At 48.0% G+C, this 17,203-nt stretch overlaps 1 non-coding gene across 1 annotated transcript; it reads right to left on the reverse strand.

The window, feature by feature from the left end:
- Positions 1 to 2,803: 2,803 nt before the first annotated feature.
- On the reverse strand, positions 2,804 to 2,967 carry LOC121824897 (U1 spliceosomal RNA). The gene has a single exon (XR_006066903.1). It is a non-coding gene; the product is annotated as a U1 spliceosomal RNA (small nuclear RNA).
- Positions 2,968 to 17,203: the final 14,236 nt, after the last annotated feature.

Here is a 17,203-nt window from a genome sequence, read left to right on the forward strand (position 1 = left end):
GGGCTGGGATCAGAAAGGAAAGGGAGACTGCAGTGGGCGTCCAGCTCCAAAGCTGGGGGTGAGACCGGGGATTGGATCTGGAGGAGCAGGAGGGGTGATGATCTTCAGGCAACCTATCTGCTTCCCTGGCAGGAGTGGCCTCTGGGTGAGCCTTCTGGGGATGGAGGCTGGAAGAAAGCCTACAGATGTTTTAAAGATTTTTTTATTTTGCGTCATTAAGTGTGGCGGCATGGATGTGTGGGTTCATGCGGATCTGTGGAAATGTAGAAAGAAGACTCAGAGGCACCGTAAGAGTGAATCTAGCCTTTCTCAGCTGCAGGGACATCCAACCTCTAAGGAGTGAAGTGCTTTCCCTTCACCCAGGGCATTTTTATTTTTCGCTCTATTTACAGTCTAGCCAGTTAATTTCCATATGCTCAAAACAACCTGAAAGAAGCACCCAAAGATACAATGCCAAATGCAAATTCCTCAATTTATCAGGTGCCACGGATGTTCTGGGTTTCTTGAACCAAGTTTTGCATAGGCCTTTGATCCTTGGGAGACTCTTAGACAAGATTCACATAGGGCAATAATAGAAACAGAAGGTATGGGTTAAACAAAGGCTGGATTAGGGCTGGGTGCTGCTCTCTGGAGCCAGGCCAGGAGGATCTCAGCAGGAATACAGCCACAATTTTGTATTATTTTGTAGGTGTGTGTGTGTGTGTGTGTGTGTGTGTGTGTGTGTGTGTGTGTGCATGTGTTAGTGCAATGCTTGCAGAGTCCAGAAGAGAGCATTGGATTCCCTGGAGCTGGAGTTACAGACAACTGTGAGCCAGTCAGCCAGGGTCTTGAGAACTCAGTTAGGGTCTGCTGCAAAAACAGTGCATTCTCAAGTACTGAGCCATTTCCCCGGCCCCTGTTCGAAGACTGTTAGTGACTCTAAGACCAACAGGCAAATCCACGTAAGTTTTCCAGCCCCTTCACTCCCTGTGCCTGCAGGTGAACCTGCCCTGCAGAGCACACTGTCTGCTTAGTGCTCAGCTTAGAAGCAATGCCGACCTCAGGCAGGGCTGAAGCTGTTCTCTTGTTGACGACGACGACGATGCCCAAGCATCCGTCCTCTGCCATTCAGCGCTGTGGGCAGGGAAATCGGCTTGACCCAAGACTTTGGGCCTGACCATTTAACAGCTTTGACTCGGAGAATGAAGGAAACGGTGGTGTACCAGACCACAGGCCTCCGGAAACTGTGTGTGTTCTAGACAGTTCTGCACAGCCTGTACTGTCACCTACAGAATGCCACCAGGGCACCTGCTAGCTCCGTGAGAAGAAAGGGAGACACTGGGGCATGGGTGGCAGCTGAGCCCAGCTGCCAGCACAGGACAAAGCAGTTTGCTTATAACTGGCTCCATTTGTGACATGCACAATGCATGCTTGTTATCATAGCAATGCATCCCTGACCCTGTTTTGTTGACATTTATTTCATTGTGTGCATGTGTACGTAAGTGCACAAGTGCCATGACGTGAGTGGGGTAGAGGACAACTTCATAGAACTGGTCCTCACCTTCCACGTGTGGATTTGGGATCAAATTCAGGCTGTTATCCTTGGCAATCTCCTTTACCACTGAGCCGTCGCGGGGCCCTGTTGTCTCTGTTGTTGGGTGGGTTCTCTTATGCTATATTGTGACAATGGGTCATTGGCCCATTTGCTTTCTCATGATTAATAAACAGATTCCTAAAAGGGTGTGTGTGTGTGTGTGTGTGTGAGAGAGAGAGAGGATCAAGGCCTCTGTGTTTTACTGAAAAGATCACGGAAAGTGAGACGTAGGCACCTGCGTCCTGGTGTTCAGTTTTCTGTTAGCTCTGTGACCTGGGTCGCTCACTTATTTCCTGTGCCGTTTTTTTCAAATCCTGACTAATAAACATTTTTCTATCAGTTTCACAATTTTGTAAAGATAATCTTGCAAGAAGGGTGGGCCTGGCAGCACAAGCCTTGTAATCTCCAGTTCCTCCGGAAGCTGAGGCAGAAGAATTGCCAAGTTCAAGGCTAGCCTAAGCAATTGTTGAGAACCTGTCTCAAAGGTTAAAGGAGGCCTGGGGATAGATGTGGCTCAGTGGTCGAGCACTTGCCTAGCATGTGCAGGGCCCTGGGTTCAAACCTCAGTGCGGCCATTCCACGTGTGTATGCATGCTTGTGTGTGTGTGTGTGTGTGTGTGTGTGCATGGGGGTGAGGGTGGGGTGTATAAGTGCAGCTTATACAGCTAGCCACAGATGCTGTGTATTCATGATTGCAGGGGTCATATTGTGCCCAAAAGACAGTGTTTCATAGGCCTTCCAGCTCTTACAATCTTTTCTTCCTCCCTCCTTCCCTCCCTCCCTCCTTCCCTCCCTCCCTCCTTCCCTCCCTCCCTCCCTCCCTCCCTTCCTTCCTGTGGGCCCTGGCCCCCCACTGTGAGTGGCTGCCGCCTTCCTTGCCGACCTTGACCAGATGTCCTCCCTATTCAGATTCCCTGCCGGTTTCCTTCTCACCTAACAATCGCCGGAGGTTCTTTGTACCTGTATCCTGCATTTGGTGTAAACAACTTAGATGCAGGAATGTAGAACACTTGGTAGAACTTCTGCCCTCCAGGGATCCTCTATTGTGTTGTAAGCCTGTATTTAAGGTTTCTTCCCTCTTTCAATAAACGCCATTTGGCATTTGGCATTTCAGCCGTGGCAAATGACTCACTGTCTCTTGTCTCTATTTTTTAATCCACAGCCCCTAGCTCGGACATGGTGAACAGGTATCAGTAATGCGGGCGTTACCGCAACACCTTCCTTTATTTTTAGGGGAGAGTACAAATGCAGTTCCCCACTACCACAAATCATGCAGTCTAGTTTCCTGCTTTTGCAGAAACTGCAGGAGTCAGCACACCCAGAGTATAATGGACAAATCTTACCCTGGGAAAACCACCTTCATGATCATGGTCTCTCCCCTGCCAGGTAAGTATACAGGCTCTTACGGTCTCTCTGCCTCCACTTCTGCGATGTGTGTAGGACTTGGTAAGGGTGTTATGGATGCCTTGTAGGTCAGAACACTCAGTGGGCACTTCTCAGCATGCTGACCAGCTGTGAGTTTCTGTATCAACTGTCACCCTCTGAAAAAAGCTTTCTGGGGGATGGTGAAATGGCTCAGCAGTTGCTGTTTTCATAAAGGACCACAGTTCAATTCCCAGCTCCTAAGTTAGGTGGTTCACAACCGCCTGTAACTCTAGCTCCAGAGGATCTGACACCCTCTTCTGGCCTCCCTGGGAACTACACACACACATATAAATAAAAAATAAACTTTAAAAAAAAGTTTCTCTGATCAAAGATGAAACACACATCGAGAGGCAGTTTGGCTGCATGTCTATCTAGCAAAAGCAATCTGGTCAAAGACGTCTTTGAGAAGTCAATGCAATCTTTGTGGTTATAAATTATTATTAGCTGTATATTCTTGTCCATCTTAAATGAGAGTTCCTTCGAAAACAGCTAGCCTAGGATGACTTCGTGTGGTTTGCATTTCTTTTGGTAGATGAATCTGAGAGTTTAGACTCATATCTGCCCCTGGCTCCTCTTTGCCTTCATCTGCATATTTCCTCATAGAGAACTCTAGAATATTGAAACAGGAATGTTTTCCCTATGTAACCAAGAATCTCTTCTCCCCAAATAGTGGTTTTGTTTGGGGCATTCATCCTTATTCTAAACTTGGTCAGCTGGCCCCATTCCCAGCCAGTCTTCCTGGGCAGCAGTACCCCCGAGGCCCTGTGGGAGGCATAGGCGCCTCTCTAGCTGGCTGGGCCATCACATCCCTTCATAATGAGCACTTTGGTGTATTGGCCAACAATCCCCCAATTTCACCCTTGAGTTCCTCTGCTCCTCTCTGGTGAATGCCATCTGCTCCTGGTGATTTATCTACATTTAGTTTGTCAATTAAGTAGAAAATCACTCACACATCTACTGCCATTTGGGTTCGTATCTACCCTGTTGGTCCCCAGAACAGTCTGGAAGCGGGACCTTTATAGCGTCGTCACATACAAATGCAGAACCTGAGCTTTTTGAGGAACCTCATCCTCTATATCAGATTCACTGATTAAGGAACAACAAGAGAGCACCTACTGTGTGCCTTCCAGAATATTCTTAGAAAGGAAGGCTAAGGTGGGAATGTCTGAAGAACAGTGTGGAGAAGGAACTAGGGGGGCAAGCGGTTTGTAGGAGAGCCTTGAAACGGTGAATGGAAGAGTGAGAAACTCGGAGGAGTGTGGCCCTGGTTAGAGAGAAGGTTGAGGAAGAGCTGCAAACAGGTGTCCTGAGTCTCAGACCTCGTCTTTCTGTGTTGTTCTTCCTCATGCTCACCCTGGAGAGTGGCAGAGCAGGTACAGGTGACATTGCATGGGCTTGTTCTGTCCTGAGGTCATTAGTACCCTCAAGACAGGCGTCTGTGGACCAGACGGGGTCTTCTCTCTAGTCCAGTGGTTCGCAACCTTCCTAATGCTGTCACTCTAACACAGTTCCTCCTGTTGTGGGGACCCCCAGCCATAAAGTTATTTCTCTGCTACTTCATAGCTGTAAGGTTGCTGCTGTTGTGAGTCATAATATAAATATCGGATATGCAGGATATCTGATATGCGACCCCTGTGGGGGCCTCAACCCACAGTTGGGAATCACTGTTCTAGCGTCTGTCTCTCAGAGGGACAGCAGAGACCACTGGACCTGTGTAAGAGGAAGATAAGAGATCTGGACAGAGCCAGGGATCTGGAGCAGGGGAGAGAGAAAGAGGGGGTTTGGGGGAAATGGCACATAGGGAGGTGTTAGGAGATAAATAGACATCTCACGGGGGCTGGAGAGGCGGCTCTGGCGACAAAGTGCTTGCTTTACAGCCACCAAGCCCCAGGACCTGGGTTCAATCCCCAGGACCCCCATGGTGGATGCAGTGTACTGACTTCAGAAGTTGTCTCCTGAACTCCACATGTGCACCACAGCACACACATACATACCCCCCCCCACACACACAAGCACATACATGTAACATAAATAAAATGTACTTTGTGTCTTACAATCAGCTGTGATGACCTATGCCTGTGGTTTTAGTGCTGGCAGGTGGACACAGGAGGGATCCCTGGGTCTCAGTGGCCAGTCAGCATAGGTGACCTCCAGGTTCAGCGACAGACCCCGTCTCAAAAAATAAGGTGGAAAAAGATTGTGGAAAATACCTGACATTAACCTTTGGCCTCCACATGTACATACATGTGCACACACACACATACACACACACACACACACACACACACACATGCACGCACATAGGTATATACATGAATACATTTATGTAGAGACACACGGAAATAGGAAACAAAAACTGAAACATTTGCCTGTTTCCGGGACTTGGGATGTCATCATGTCTGTCCATCCTGGCACTGCGTGAGAAGGCAGGCCTGCTGTGTCCTGGTGCAGATCTACAGTGGCCCTGCAGGTCCAGTGGCCCTGGGGTGAGAATCCAGCTCCAGGCAGCGGAGGCCAGGGTGAAGTGCTGGGGCCTGTGGCAAGTTCCGATGCTGTTTGAGACATTTGCTACATACGGCCCTGAGGGGAAATGAACTCATTCCAGCCTTATGAATAGGCTTGTTAGGTGTCTTCGGGAGTGTCTGCCTAAAGCATGGTAGAAATCCCTGCTCTGTTGAAATTCTGGGCTCTCTACATACTTGCTTTCAGACACCAAATGTGAGCCAGAGAAACCCCACTGCTTCCAGCAAGTTTTCTGAGCCAGCTCTCCTTGTAGAGGCATGGAATCTGACACTGTTGGCTTCCTCTGACAGCCTGGCTCACACAATGGAGACAGCTTAGAGCAGAGGCACAAGTGGGCACTTGGAAGGATCAGCAAACATGACATAATATGTGCTTACAACCCCAGAACTGCCCCACTGGACATAGAACATTATTAGGAAATAAACTTCAGCTGTAAGCCATGTACATTTCAGGACTATTTGTTACAGCAACATAGTATAACTCATACTGACTGATACATTTGCGAGTGCTCCTGAAGTAAGACAAATCAGGAAAAGCCACGGCCAAGAAGTAAGCTGTACAGAGGGTCTTGAGCCAAATAGGGTAACTCATGGAAGACTTTGAATAGCTAAGAGACTGGGGCTGGAAATTGCAATGAGAGCAGACAGGCCTTACTGATGGACCCAAAGGTCTCTCTGAAGCCAAGCCCCACTCCTCTGTGCTTCAGTTTTCTCCTTTGTAAAATGAAGATAATAAATCAGCACCTGGTTATAGGGCTGTTTCCAGGTCTGAATGAAGTGCCCAGGCACCTTACCCGCTTATGCTGAGCACAGCACCCTGGCCACAGTAGATAGATCCTCGGGATGCATTAGATACCTCCATTCTTTCTAACTCTCCTACCCTGCAGAAATCAGACTGAGTTCTCCAGAGGTTTCAGCGCTCGCTGGAGACCCTCACCACTGACGGACAGCAAAGGAACTTCCTGCAGCCAGCCAGGGAGAAGGTGGGTTCTGAGAGCCAGGGGTGTGGGTGGCCAATGACAGGCATTTAATTCACATTTAAGCCAAAACAGTTGTTAGTAAATTAAACATTGATTGTAAATGAGCCTCCAGTTAAGATTCACTAATTACACCACCAACTCAATTGTCATGCAATTTATATACAATTACCCCAGAACAAATATTTAATTACTTTCCCCTTAATACGTTGAACTAATATTGTTCATCAAGCTGGTAGATGGGAATGTGGAAACATTTAGTTGACGCAAAGATGGGCAATCAGAGAATTAATAAGACAGTGGCCACATTGTCTTGTCTACTGGTGTGACAGGGCTTTAATGGTGATGAGGGAGCTGTAGAAGGAAGGCCCTTGTGTCTGTGATGGTAGAGGAGGTGGTGGCTGGAGACACCTGGAAGTGGGGGACTTCCCTGAAGGGCGTGGTCTAGAACCCCCTGGAGAAGGCTGAGGCCGTTGGTTAGACCTGCACCCTGGCTCAACAACTTCTTCCACCCGTCCTTCTCCAATGATGGTGATCACAAAGCTACTCCCAAAATCACATCCTACTGTTCTGGAAAATTCTATCTACAACTGGAAACCATTGGGCTTTGCTGGACAGAAAAGTGACGTGATCTGACTCATCCATTAGCAGGCTGAGGCTGAAGGGAGGCAAGAGGTGAGGGCCAGCCTTGGGAGCCTTCCTAATTCACAGAGGCTCTGCTCTGTTGGGAAGAAAACACGGTGAGTGAGGGCCTCAGAGGCGGAAGCCCTTGAGACTCTGGGATACGAGCGAGCAGGAAGGGCTGGCGTCAGGGCTGCCCTGACTGAAGGCAACTGGTCCTGCTTTGCCCGGTGCCTGGGATGGGTTCTAGGTTCTGTCTTTTGGGAGAAGCCATAGTCCTTTAGCACCCAGAAAACAACTCTGTAAGATGAAAGTCTGGAAAAGAATGGAAAGTCCACCTCGTGCATTTGAGAGAGAAAAACAATACTAGGGTGATGACAAGCATTGATGACGGAGAGATGACTTGGGGGGGGGGGGTAAGAGTGAGTACTGCTCTTCCAGAGGACTGAGTTTTGTTCTCAGCACCCACATCAGCCAGCTCACAACCTGTAACCAAAGAATCTGGTGCCGCCTTCTGGCTTTCACAGCATTCACATGCACAACCCCACTACTCACAAACAATTTCATACACATAAATAAAAATAAATGAATAAATAAATAAATAAATAAATAAATAAATAAATAAATATATAGGTGCTGGAGAGATGGATCAGTGGTTGACAGCACACACTGCTCTTGCAGAGGTCCCAAGTTCTGTTCCCAGCACCATCTCCAGTTCACAATCACCTCTAACTACAGCTGCGGGGTCTCAAGTGCCCTCTTCTGGCCTCTGCAGGAACTGCATTCATGTGGCTACACACACCCATGTGCACATAACAACATATATATGTATATGAAGGAGCCTGGCGTGGCCATGGCCCAAAGCTAGCAAATGACCGATATGTGCTGTGGGCACTGTGCCCTAAGGATTTATTCCGAGGTGGGTACTGCTAAAGCCAGACACAGGATTGGAAGTGGGGAGATTCCTTCCACCAAGAAGATCCTCCTTATCAGATGTGGACATAGTCACCTCCAGGTTCAGAGCCCTCCCTTCATACACCCCCAGAAGCATTTTCCAAAGGCAGTGTTTTCTGTGACTTGATTATACTGAATGAGAGAGAAGACAATTTTTATAAAATGTGTGCCCAGGAGAAGCCGGGAACCAAGCGAAGTGTTTTATTACCTCAGATTCGAAGAGATCTCTATTTCAATAGTAGAATTTTGTAAAAGACTTTGAAATGAAAGAAAGTGGTGCTGAGTGCTCACCCAGCGCAGCTGCCAGGCTCCCCGATTGCACTGGGACTGGGACCTGTGCCCCTGCACCACCTTAGGGCGATTTCACACCTGTTAGTTCTAAAGAACACTGATAGCAATGCAAATGACTTTTCCCTCTCAAAATGCAAATGGATGTTTGGGGGAAATGTTGCCCAGGAGTGAGTGAGGGAGCCCCTTTGCAGATATTTCTGAATTGACTTCAGTTTCCTTGATCACCTGTTCTTGCCTTGTTTTCTAGAGATATGAAAAAAAAAAAAAGTAAGTTCACCCTGGATAGATACCTAAGACAGACCAGAATAACGTAATTACACTCTAGTTTGGTGAGGCAATGAATTTACTGGGGTAACTTACAGGAGCTTGGGTGACTTGGGTGACTTGGGTGACTCAGAGGCAGCTTTATCTGCAGAAAGCCCACCCCTGCGTGGGTGATGACCCATGCAGGATGTTTCTCGGGAGCGCCCTGAACAACTTGAAGGCAGCTCTACAGAAGAGTCTCTTCTCCCCCAGACAACTGTTTACTGCTGATGTAGCTGTGAATTCTGTTACTTTCCCAGCTTCCCAATTTCCCTTGCAAATTGCCTTCCTTAGCTGTCTCCCACCCAGCAAGGCTCCCTCTCCCAAAGGTTTACAACCTTCCCAAACATTGTCACCACTGGAAGCCAAGTGTCCAAACATGTGAGCCTCTGGGGGATGGTTCACCGTCACAGTCACGCCCCTCGCCTCCCTAGACTCACCTCATGCTACAGAATGCTTTTAGTCCAACTTCAAAAGTTCCCAGAGTCTTTAATAGTGTCAGCACTGTTCCGAAGTCCAGCTTGAAGATCTGCCCTGCCAAGGAAATCAGATTAGGTTGATCCCTTGAGATTCTTCCTACCTTCAAACCTCTGAATAAAAGGGCATGCATGCATGCACAGTCCTACACACACACACACACACACACACACACACACACACACACACACACACACACACCACAGTATAAAACGTCTTAGATGAGGTTCAAGACAAACTCTTAACAATGACATCCTGTAAAAATTTTTTAATTATGTTCCCAACACACAGTGGTATAGTACCAGTCCACAAGAGGAAATGGGGCCCTAGTGAGAAAAGATGGGACCAAAGCAAGGCAAAACCCCACAGGGCATACACTAAATCCTGTAGATCCATGTCTGCTGCCTGGGGCTTCCATTTCCAAGGGCTTAAATGGCTCTGCCCTTCTAGATACTGATGCTTCAGGAACTAACTACCCAGCTCCTGTATCAGCTTGTCTCTAGATCCTTTTCTTCACCTGGTTATCACATCTTACTAGTTCCCTTATTAAGTAATGAGTGAGCCGGGCGGTGGTGGTGCACGCCTTTAATCCCAGCACTCGGGAGGCAGAGGCAGGCGGATCTCTGTGAGTTCGAGGCCGGCCTGGTCTCCAAAGTGAGTTCCAGGAAAGGCACAAAGCTACACAGAGAAACCCTGTCTCGAAAAAACAAAACAAAACAAAACAAAACAAAAAAGTAATGAGTGAAATCTAACCTGTGATCATTTTGGGTTTATATGGATATTATGATTTTCACCTTAATTTTTTCCCTTTAACATCATGCATCGGAACATTGACAGACACTTTGGCCGAGGTCACAGGGCTGGGTCTCTGTGGACCTTGGATCTGTGTGGCTCTCAACAGCAGAGCTACTTCCATCAGTCATTTCCTGTGGGTTCATCCATGTGGCTTTCCTCTCCTCCTGTGTGTCCTCAAGGACTAAAGAGGCTAGAATCGGACCCCAAACTAAAGGGGTTTTTGAGACAAGGAAGAGGCTGAGTCTGGCCACTGGGTGCTACAGTTTATGTGATAAAATGGGTGCAGGACACACTTAGGGAATGAGATCTCGAAGCACAGATCACCTTCTGTGTTGATTTACTGTCTCTCTGCCATGAGAAAGTGAGTCCCGGAAGACAAGGATTTGGGAGAGCGAGGTTTTTTGTAGTGAATGATCAAAACCCACACATGTTGGATGATTGGATAAGCGAGCATCTCTCAGGCTCTCAGGTTGAGGGTGTCAGTTAGGGAGCTGAGACAATCGTATCCCTCAGAGGATCTTAACTAGGAGAGCAGCAGGCTCACGGCCACAGGCAGTCAGGATGAGACCCTGAAGAGAGAGCCTTGCGGGAGAGAGTCCCCATGGATAGCACGGTGGAAGTCAAGATGGGACAGAGCCTTCAATCCTGAAATCAAAGTGAGAAAGACATATTTGCTAAACCCTGACCCAACTTTGGCTAAAACTGATGTCAGCCTGCCCCTCGGGTACGCACAGTACTTTGCGGGACCCATGACTCACCCGCATTGTTCTGCTTTCTGTTCGTGTCCGGATCAAACAGACACACCGTGGTGACCCAGCCGTACCCTGTTCTTATTAAAGTTCTTATCCTGTCATGCTTGCTAACACTCATCACAGCTACATCAACCAGATGTAACAGACTTGTGGGTTTTACCCTTATAAACGCCCTGCTCTTTTAGCTTGGGGCTGACTCGAGACCTGTAGTCACAAGAGTGCATGCCCTGCCTGGGTCTATGTGGCTCAATAAAATCTTCAAATTCATAAAGAGCTCTCATCCTGGTCTTCTCTCAGGTGAGAACAGCCCAGCTACAGTACAATATGGGGAGAGTTAGAGAGTTATACCACAGACGACACAATGGGACCCTGAAGGGTGAGACAGACCCTTCAGTAAGGTAAAGGGAGTTTGGGAATCTTGGTTTCCCAGGAAAACAAACTCTGGTGCAGAATTCTCAGCTGCAGCCCCTGCTTCCACTAGTGACAAAGGGAAGCTCCTGGATTGCTCTGGGACGGGGTGGTGGTGGGGTGAGGGGGGGAGCGGGAGGTAAGGGAAGGAACTCTGTTAACAGCTACAAGCAAATGAGCCAAAGCAGTCACAGACCCAACGCATGTGGATTTAGAATGACAGCTGAAAGGGGGCTCCTGCGTCTGACTAGTAACCCTCACCTGTGCAGAAGTACATAAATCCTTTTGTTCCACATTATCCCCCTTATTTTTGTCTATTTTTAATTTCTCTGTAAGTAATTTATGCTTTTCTTCCCCAATTTTTCATTTCAAGGATGCTCTTAGTCCAAAGTGGTTCTGGCCCTGGTGCTTTTCTGGCTAATGTCAGTCAAGGCTAACTAAATAAGCCGCTGGATTTCAAAGGTTCCCTGGTCTCAAAAGACTTACTCTAACACTAGTCAGGCAGGAAATGCCCTCGGGGCTCAGTTCAGCCTTTCAACAGAGCAGAGAAGATGGTTCCTGGGAGCTACACAGACCTGGGCTGCTGGAGTCCAGAGGCAAAGGGATGATGTAGGTGGGAGCAGGGGGTGCTGATGCTGGAAGAGAAGTCCATCAGTGTGCAGGGCCAGACAAGAGGAGATTCATGCTAGAACCAGTGAGGAGGGAGGAGGTTGGCAAACAGTGACAGAGGAGTGAGCCAGGAGGCGGGGGAGGAGGGGTTGGGGGGAAGGGGGGAGGGGGACACAGACACGGGACGGGATGGGACGGGACGGGATGGGGGACGGCATGGCACTTGGATCTCATGGGATCATACAGTAGGCGTCGTGTATGAACTACCAGAGGGAAAATAATGTTCTCTGGTCTAACTGGGTTCTCAGTGGAGTTTCCTATAACAAAGACACAGTGACAAGAGAAAACCAACTTGAAATTCATTATCATGTAAAGCACATGTGCGTACTGGTGTCATGTAAAGTACATGTATGTCCTGGTGTCATGTAAAGTACATGTATGTCCTGGTATCCAGAGAAATGAGTCGATCTCAAATAGATGATTTCAACCAGGGCTTCCGACACTCTTCCTGCTTCCAGCCCCTTATGCCTGAGAAGTTCTACATCATCAAGGGATATAGATAAATGAGTAGGCACACAAGTGAAACACTTGCTGATAATAATTCACCAAGAATTTATTTCAGAACAATTCTCTTCTGTGCTTGTAATGTTACCATTTATTAAGACAAAAGCAAGTTTGCATACTAATGACTTGGAAGTTCTCTTTTCTTTTTGCATACAGAATTAAATCTTGGCTGAATATTCAATACCACAGGACGTATCTTCAGTGTTTTACAGAGTTGATCAATATTTTGATTTTATAATCATCAATGCTGGGAATGCCACTTCACATAAATATATAGCACAGAGTGGCAGAACTATGCCTAAAGCCATCTTAGAAGTTGTTGGAAATTCTGTTCCGATCTGAAGCCAAAATTCATTTAACAATTTTTTTAATGAAATGCAAGTCAGCAACCCAAATGGCAGTTTTTAAAATGAAGTACTCTAACACCCCAAAGATATCTGACACTAACATCCTGAATAAAGTTGGTAGAAAAATATTTAAAGTCCCTGCACCCACGGCAGTACCCCGCCATGTGTTACTTCATTCCTGGGTGAATCCAGTGCCCTATTTTGGCCTTGGCGGGCACTGAATGCATGTGAGGCAGATACATATATGAAGGCAATAACATTCATATGTGTAAAATTAAAAAATAAATATTTTATATACTGCAATTTGTACTTAAGGTAGCCTTTAACCCGAGCTGATGTGTTTGAGGAAGTGCTTGTTGGCACTGTATAATGTGACTGCATGCAATGTGCAAAGTACGTATGTTTTGTGTTCAGATTCAAGGCTACAGGGACATTAAACATGGCTGAGTGCTGTCAGAAACGCCTTGGGTCCACTACATGTTTGGTTTTTTAATGGTTTTTGAAATTTATTTATTTTTATTTACATGTATGTGTCTGTGTGCCACATATGTGCAGTTGCATGAAGAGGCCAGCAGAGGGCGCCTGATCTCCTGGAGCGAGAGTGACAGGCAGTAGTGAGAGGCTGGACATGGGTTCTAGGAACCCAGCTCAGGTCCTCTTGCAAGAGCAGCAAATATCTTAACTGCTGAGCCATTGCTCTAGTTTCGGGATTAATTCTTGTTCGTTGCACGTTCAGAAACCTCATTTCTACGTTTTGTGCAATCCCCACCTTCTCTCACTCCAGTATGGGGTCGCAGCCCACAGTTTTAAGCTGGAGCGAAAACTTCTGATTTAAACGCCACCATCTGGGCTGGGGAGATGACTCAGCGGTTAAGAGCGCTGGCTGCTCTCCCAGAGGATCTGGGTTTGAATCCCAGCTGCGCACCACCTGTGAACTCCGCATCTAGGAGATCAGATGCCCTCTTCTTGGCCTCTGAAGACACCAGGCATGCATGTGGTATATAACACACCCAAACACATAAAATAATTTTTTTAAAAAGAAAAAATACCATTATTTGATGAAAGAAAGAAGAAAAAGGAATGTAAAATTATGGGGGGACTCCTAAGAACAGAATGAAGTAAGGCTGTTTTTGTGGTGCTTGTGCTTAATACTGTTGACTTGTCTCTGACTACGCCTGTGAGCAATCATCTCCATCCATCAGGCCAAGGTGGGAAGACCCACACTAAATGACGGCAGCGTCCTTCCCTGCTTGGGTCCCGGGGAGCACACAAAGAAGGCAGCTTGCTGGGCACCAGCCTCCACTGCTGGCTTCCTCCTGGCTTCAGACACAGTGTGGCCCGCTGCCTCAAGGTCCTGCTGCCCGGCCTCCACCGGGTGACAAACTGGAACGCTCTCTGGGACAGACTGAAGAAGCAGCCTGCCCCCTACTGAACAGCTGCCATTTACGGAACCTGGCTCCTCCACGCTCTTTATCACACAGGCTGGGCTGAGCTCAATCACGTGATAAAAAATGTCTTGCCAGCCCCTAAACTTGAAGTCTGATATCTCCTTTATGCTAGGTTCAGGGACTCGCTGTGGGGATTGTTGCTTGAAAAGGCTCCTCTGCCCCGTCCTCCTCCCCATGGCTCTCTACCCTCCCATCTCTCACAATGCTCCTCTCCAGGTGGGAAGGAAAAGCCTCCCCTCTCTGTAAGGCCACCATGTTTAGATTTCCACATGTACGTTGTATTTTCTGGATGCTGCTCTCCCTCTCATGCTGTGGCTGACCATGGCTTCAGGCACTTTCTCCTAATGAGCTGCATGTCCTGATGGGTCTTATATGTCTGTCCTTCCTGGACCCAGCACGGCTGTCTTACTACGTACTTCTTACAAACAGAGATGGTCTGGGTTGGTTGGTTTGGTTTTTTTGGTGGTGATGGTGGGTTTTTTGTTCTGTTTTTTTGCTTTGTTTTGTTTTTTGAGACAGGAGACAGGTTTTTTCTGTGTAGCCCTGGCTGTCCTGGAACTCACTCTGTAGCCCAGGCTGGCCTCGAACTCAGAGAGATCTGTCTCTGCCCCCTGAGTGCTGGTTCTTTATCATTGTAAATGTCTCTTCTGAGAGGATAATGCCATGCCACTTTCAGTTTCTCTTATAGCTGCTGCTTCAAAAACAACTGGGTCCAAAAACACATCCTTGTGCCATGGAGGCAGATTCTGGGAGGCACAGTCTGGCCAGCTGTCTTACTGTGCCCCCAATAAAATGTGAGGCAAAAATGATAAGACACAGGCTGGAGAGGTAGCTCAGTTGATGGCATGCTTGCCTCCCATGCATGAGGTCTAGGTTCAGTCACCAACAATGCATAAACTTGGGGTGGGGTGCTTGGGTGTGGTCCCACCACTCAGGAGGTGGAGGCAGGAAGACTGGGAGATCAGGGCCAGCCTCAGCTACCCAACTAATTTGGGTCCAGCCTGGCCTTCATGAAACCCTGTCTCCAACAAGCAAATAAAACATAACCCCAAACATTGTGGTGCTAGTCTTGGTTGTCAACTATACTGGATCTGGAATCAACTAAGAGACTTACCTCTGGGGTAGATCTGTGAGGACATTTCCAAGAAGGACTCACTGACGGAGGAGCACCTTCCTCCAGAGTGGGCAGCACCCTCTAGAGGCAGCCCAGGGGTAAAGAAGCCGAAGGACAAGCAGTGTTGCCAGCCAGCCTTCACTTCTTGCTGATGTGTACATCTATTCTGCTGGTGCTGCTGCCGCCGCCACTGCCGCTGCCGCCGCTGCCGCCACCACCACTGCCAATGCGGCTACCATCCCTCAGTGCCATCACCACTCAGCTCCCTGGAACATCTAGATGACAGAAGCTGTAAGACATGAGGCTTCAGTGGATGTGTGAGAGCCAAAGCATTTGAGTTCGTGGGGATAGAAGAGGGAGGCAGCTGGGCATGGGGGACAGGTGTGGAAGCGACACCACAGGTCTAACACCCCAAAATCTTGGGTCTCAAGTGGGCGCCCCAAGAACACAGACTCCGGTCCAGTTGATGCAATAGCAAGAGGTGCTTATTGATGCGGCTGTACAGTCGGGCAAACTCTGCTCCAGGGAGCAAGAGTCGCCTCTTACCGCAGCCACATGGGGGCTTTTAAAGGAAAAACCCACAAAAACCACAAGATTACAATTCCCATACAATTTCGTTTCACAAGATCATGGTCTGATCACAGAGTAGGTACAGTCATTTCTGCATGTACCTTCTTCCTGAAACTTCAAGGGGGGTATCAGGGCAGGAGTGGAGTTTACACAAAGGTCACAATGTGTCCTTCCTGGAACACCTGCAACTATCACAGTCACAGTTGAGCACATCTCTTAACAGAAATCTTTTTGCATTGTTACATTGTGGCAGGGGTGGTTGAATAATGGCTGAGTCAGGTTGCTCTTGGAACTAGTTTTCTTTTTAGTTCCTATTCTCCTGGGGCTTGGGGGGGTGTAAGCCTGAAGGGTTAGGGTCTTTCAGTCTTACCTTCTGAGACTTTTGGGTGATTGCCGAGGGCTGGCCGGGAGCTTTCACGTAATGGACAGAACTGCAGGCAGAAGAAACTGCCGCATGGAAGCGTATGTCTTTACAGCATGAGTAGACTGGGTCTGGGGCCAGGCAGGCAGTCATCCACGAGTGCCCGATGGGACTGGAGAGGGTCACACAGGGAGCAGGCAGGAAGAGCAGGCCCTGGAGCCAGGCCTTACAGATGGCATATTGGGCTAAGGGAAGTGGGCCTTATTGTATATACAAAGGTTAGCAAGTTCCATCTACGGAAGGCCAGATAGTGAGTTGAGGCTTTGAAGTCTGTCCTTGTGGATCCCTGGATAATAACCGCAGGTATTGCATAAATAGATGGGTGTGGTTGTGTTTTAGTAAAACTTTAAAAAGGAAAACAACTCCATTTACAAATACGACCTGAAGGCAGGATCGACCCCTTGGCTTCCCTGTGTTTTGTCTACCCCCGCCACCAACACTGGGCAACATTCAACCAAGGTGAGCATGGGGCAAGATTTATGAGGCTCAAATGTGCAAGGTGGATTGAAATGGGGACTCTCTGGGAACCAGAAGAAACAAGCCACCTGTGAATTTACAAGACTGAGCGATCTGAGGTTGGCAGCCTTAAGAACTGAGGGCTGGGAAGCCTGTGTGTATGTAGTAAAAGGGCCTGGCAGCCTAACAGACTCAGGGCACAGGGAGTGGAAACTTGATCCTAGGTCGGAGCCTGGGCAGCAGGGAGAATACCAGCAGTGCTGTGACTTAAGCTTAGTCAGCACCAGCTCCTCTCATAGACACTCAGGTAACGGCATCCCTCAGGAGTTGCAGAAACAGATCCGAAAATGACTTCCATGTTACTGAAATTCAAAGGAGACATTCACTTAGACACAGGCATTATGGGGGTGGGTTTGGCAGTGGCGGGCAAGGGGGAAGGAGGCACCTTCCCAGTGCACGTTTGCTACTGTGTAGGGGAAATGGATACATCTGGAAAACTCAGAACTGTTTGCACACTCTAGTGCTAGCTGCGCAGACTCTGTTTCTCAAACCCCAGGTGTTCCATTAGATAATGTT

Source organism: Peromyscus maniculatus, chromosome 21 (assembly GCF_049852395.1).
Source record: "Peromyscus maniculatus bairdii isolate BWxNUB_F1_BW_parent chromosome 21, HU_Pman_BW_mat_3.1, whole genome shotgun sequence".
In the NCBI taxonomy this organism is placed as follows: domain Eukaryota; kingdom Metazoa; phylum Chordata; class Mammalia; order Rodentia; family Cricetidae; genus Peromyscus; species Peromyscus maniculatus.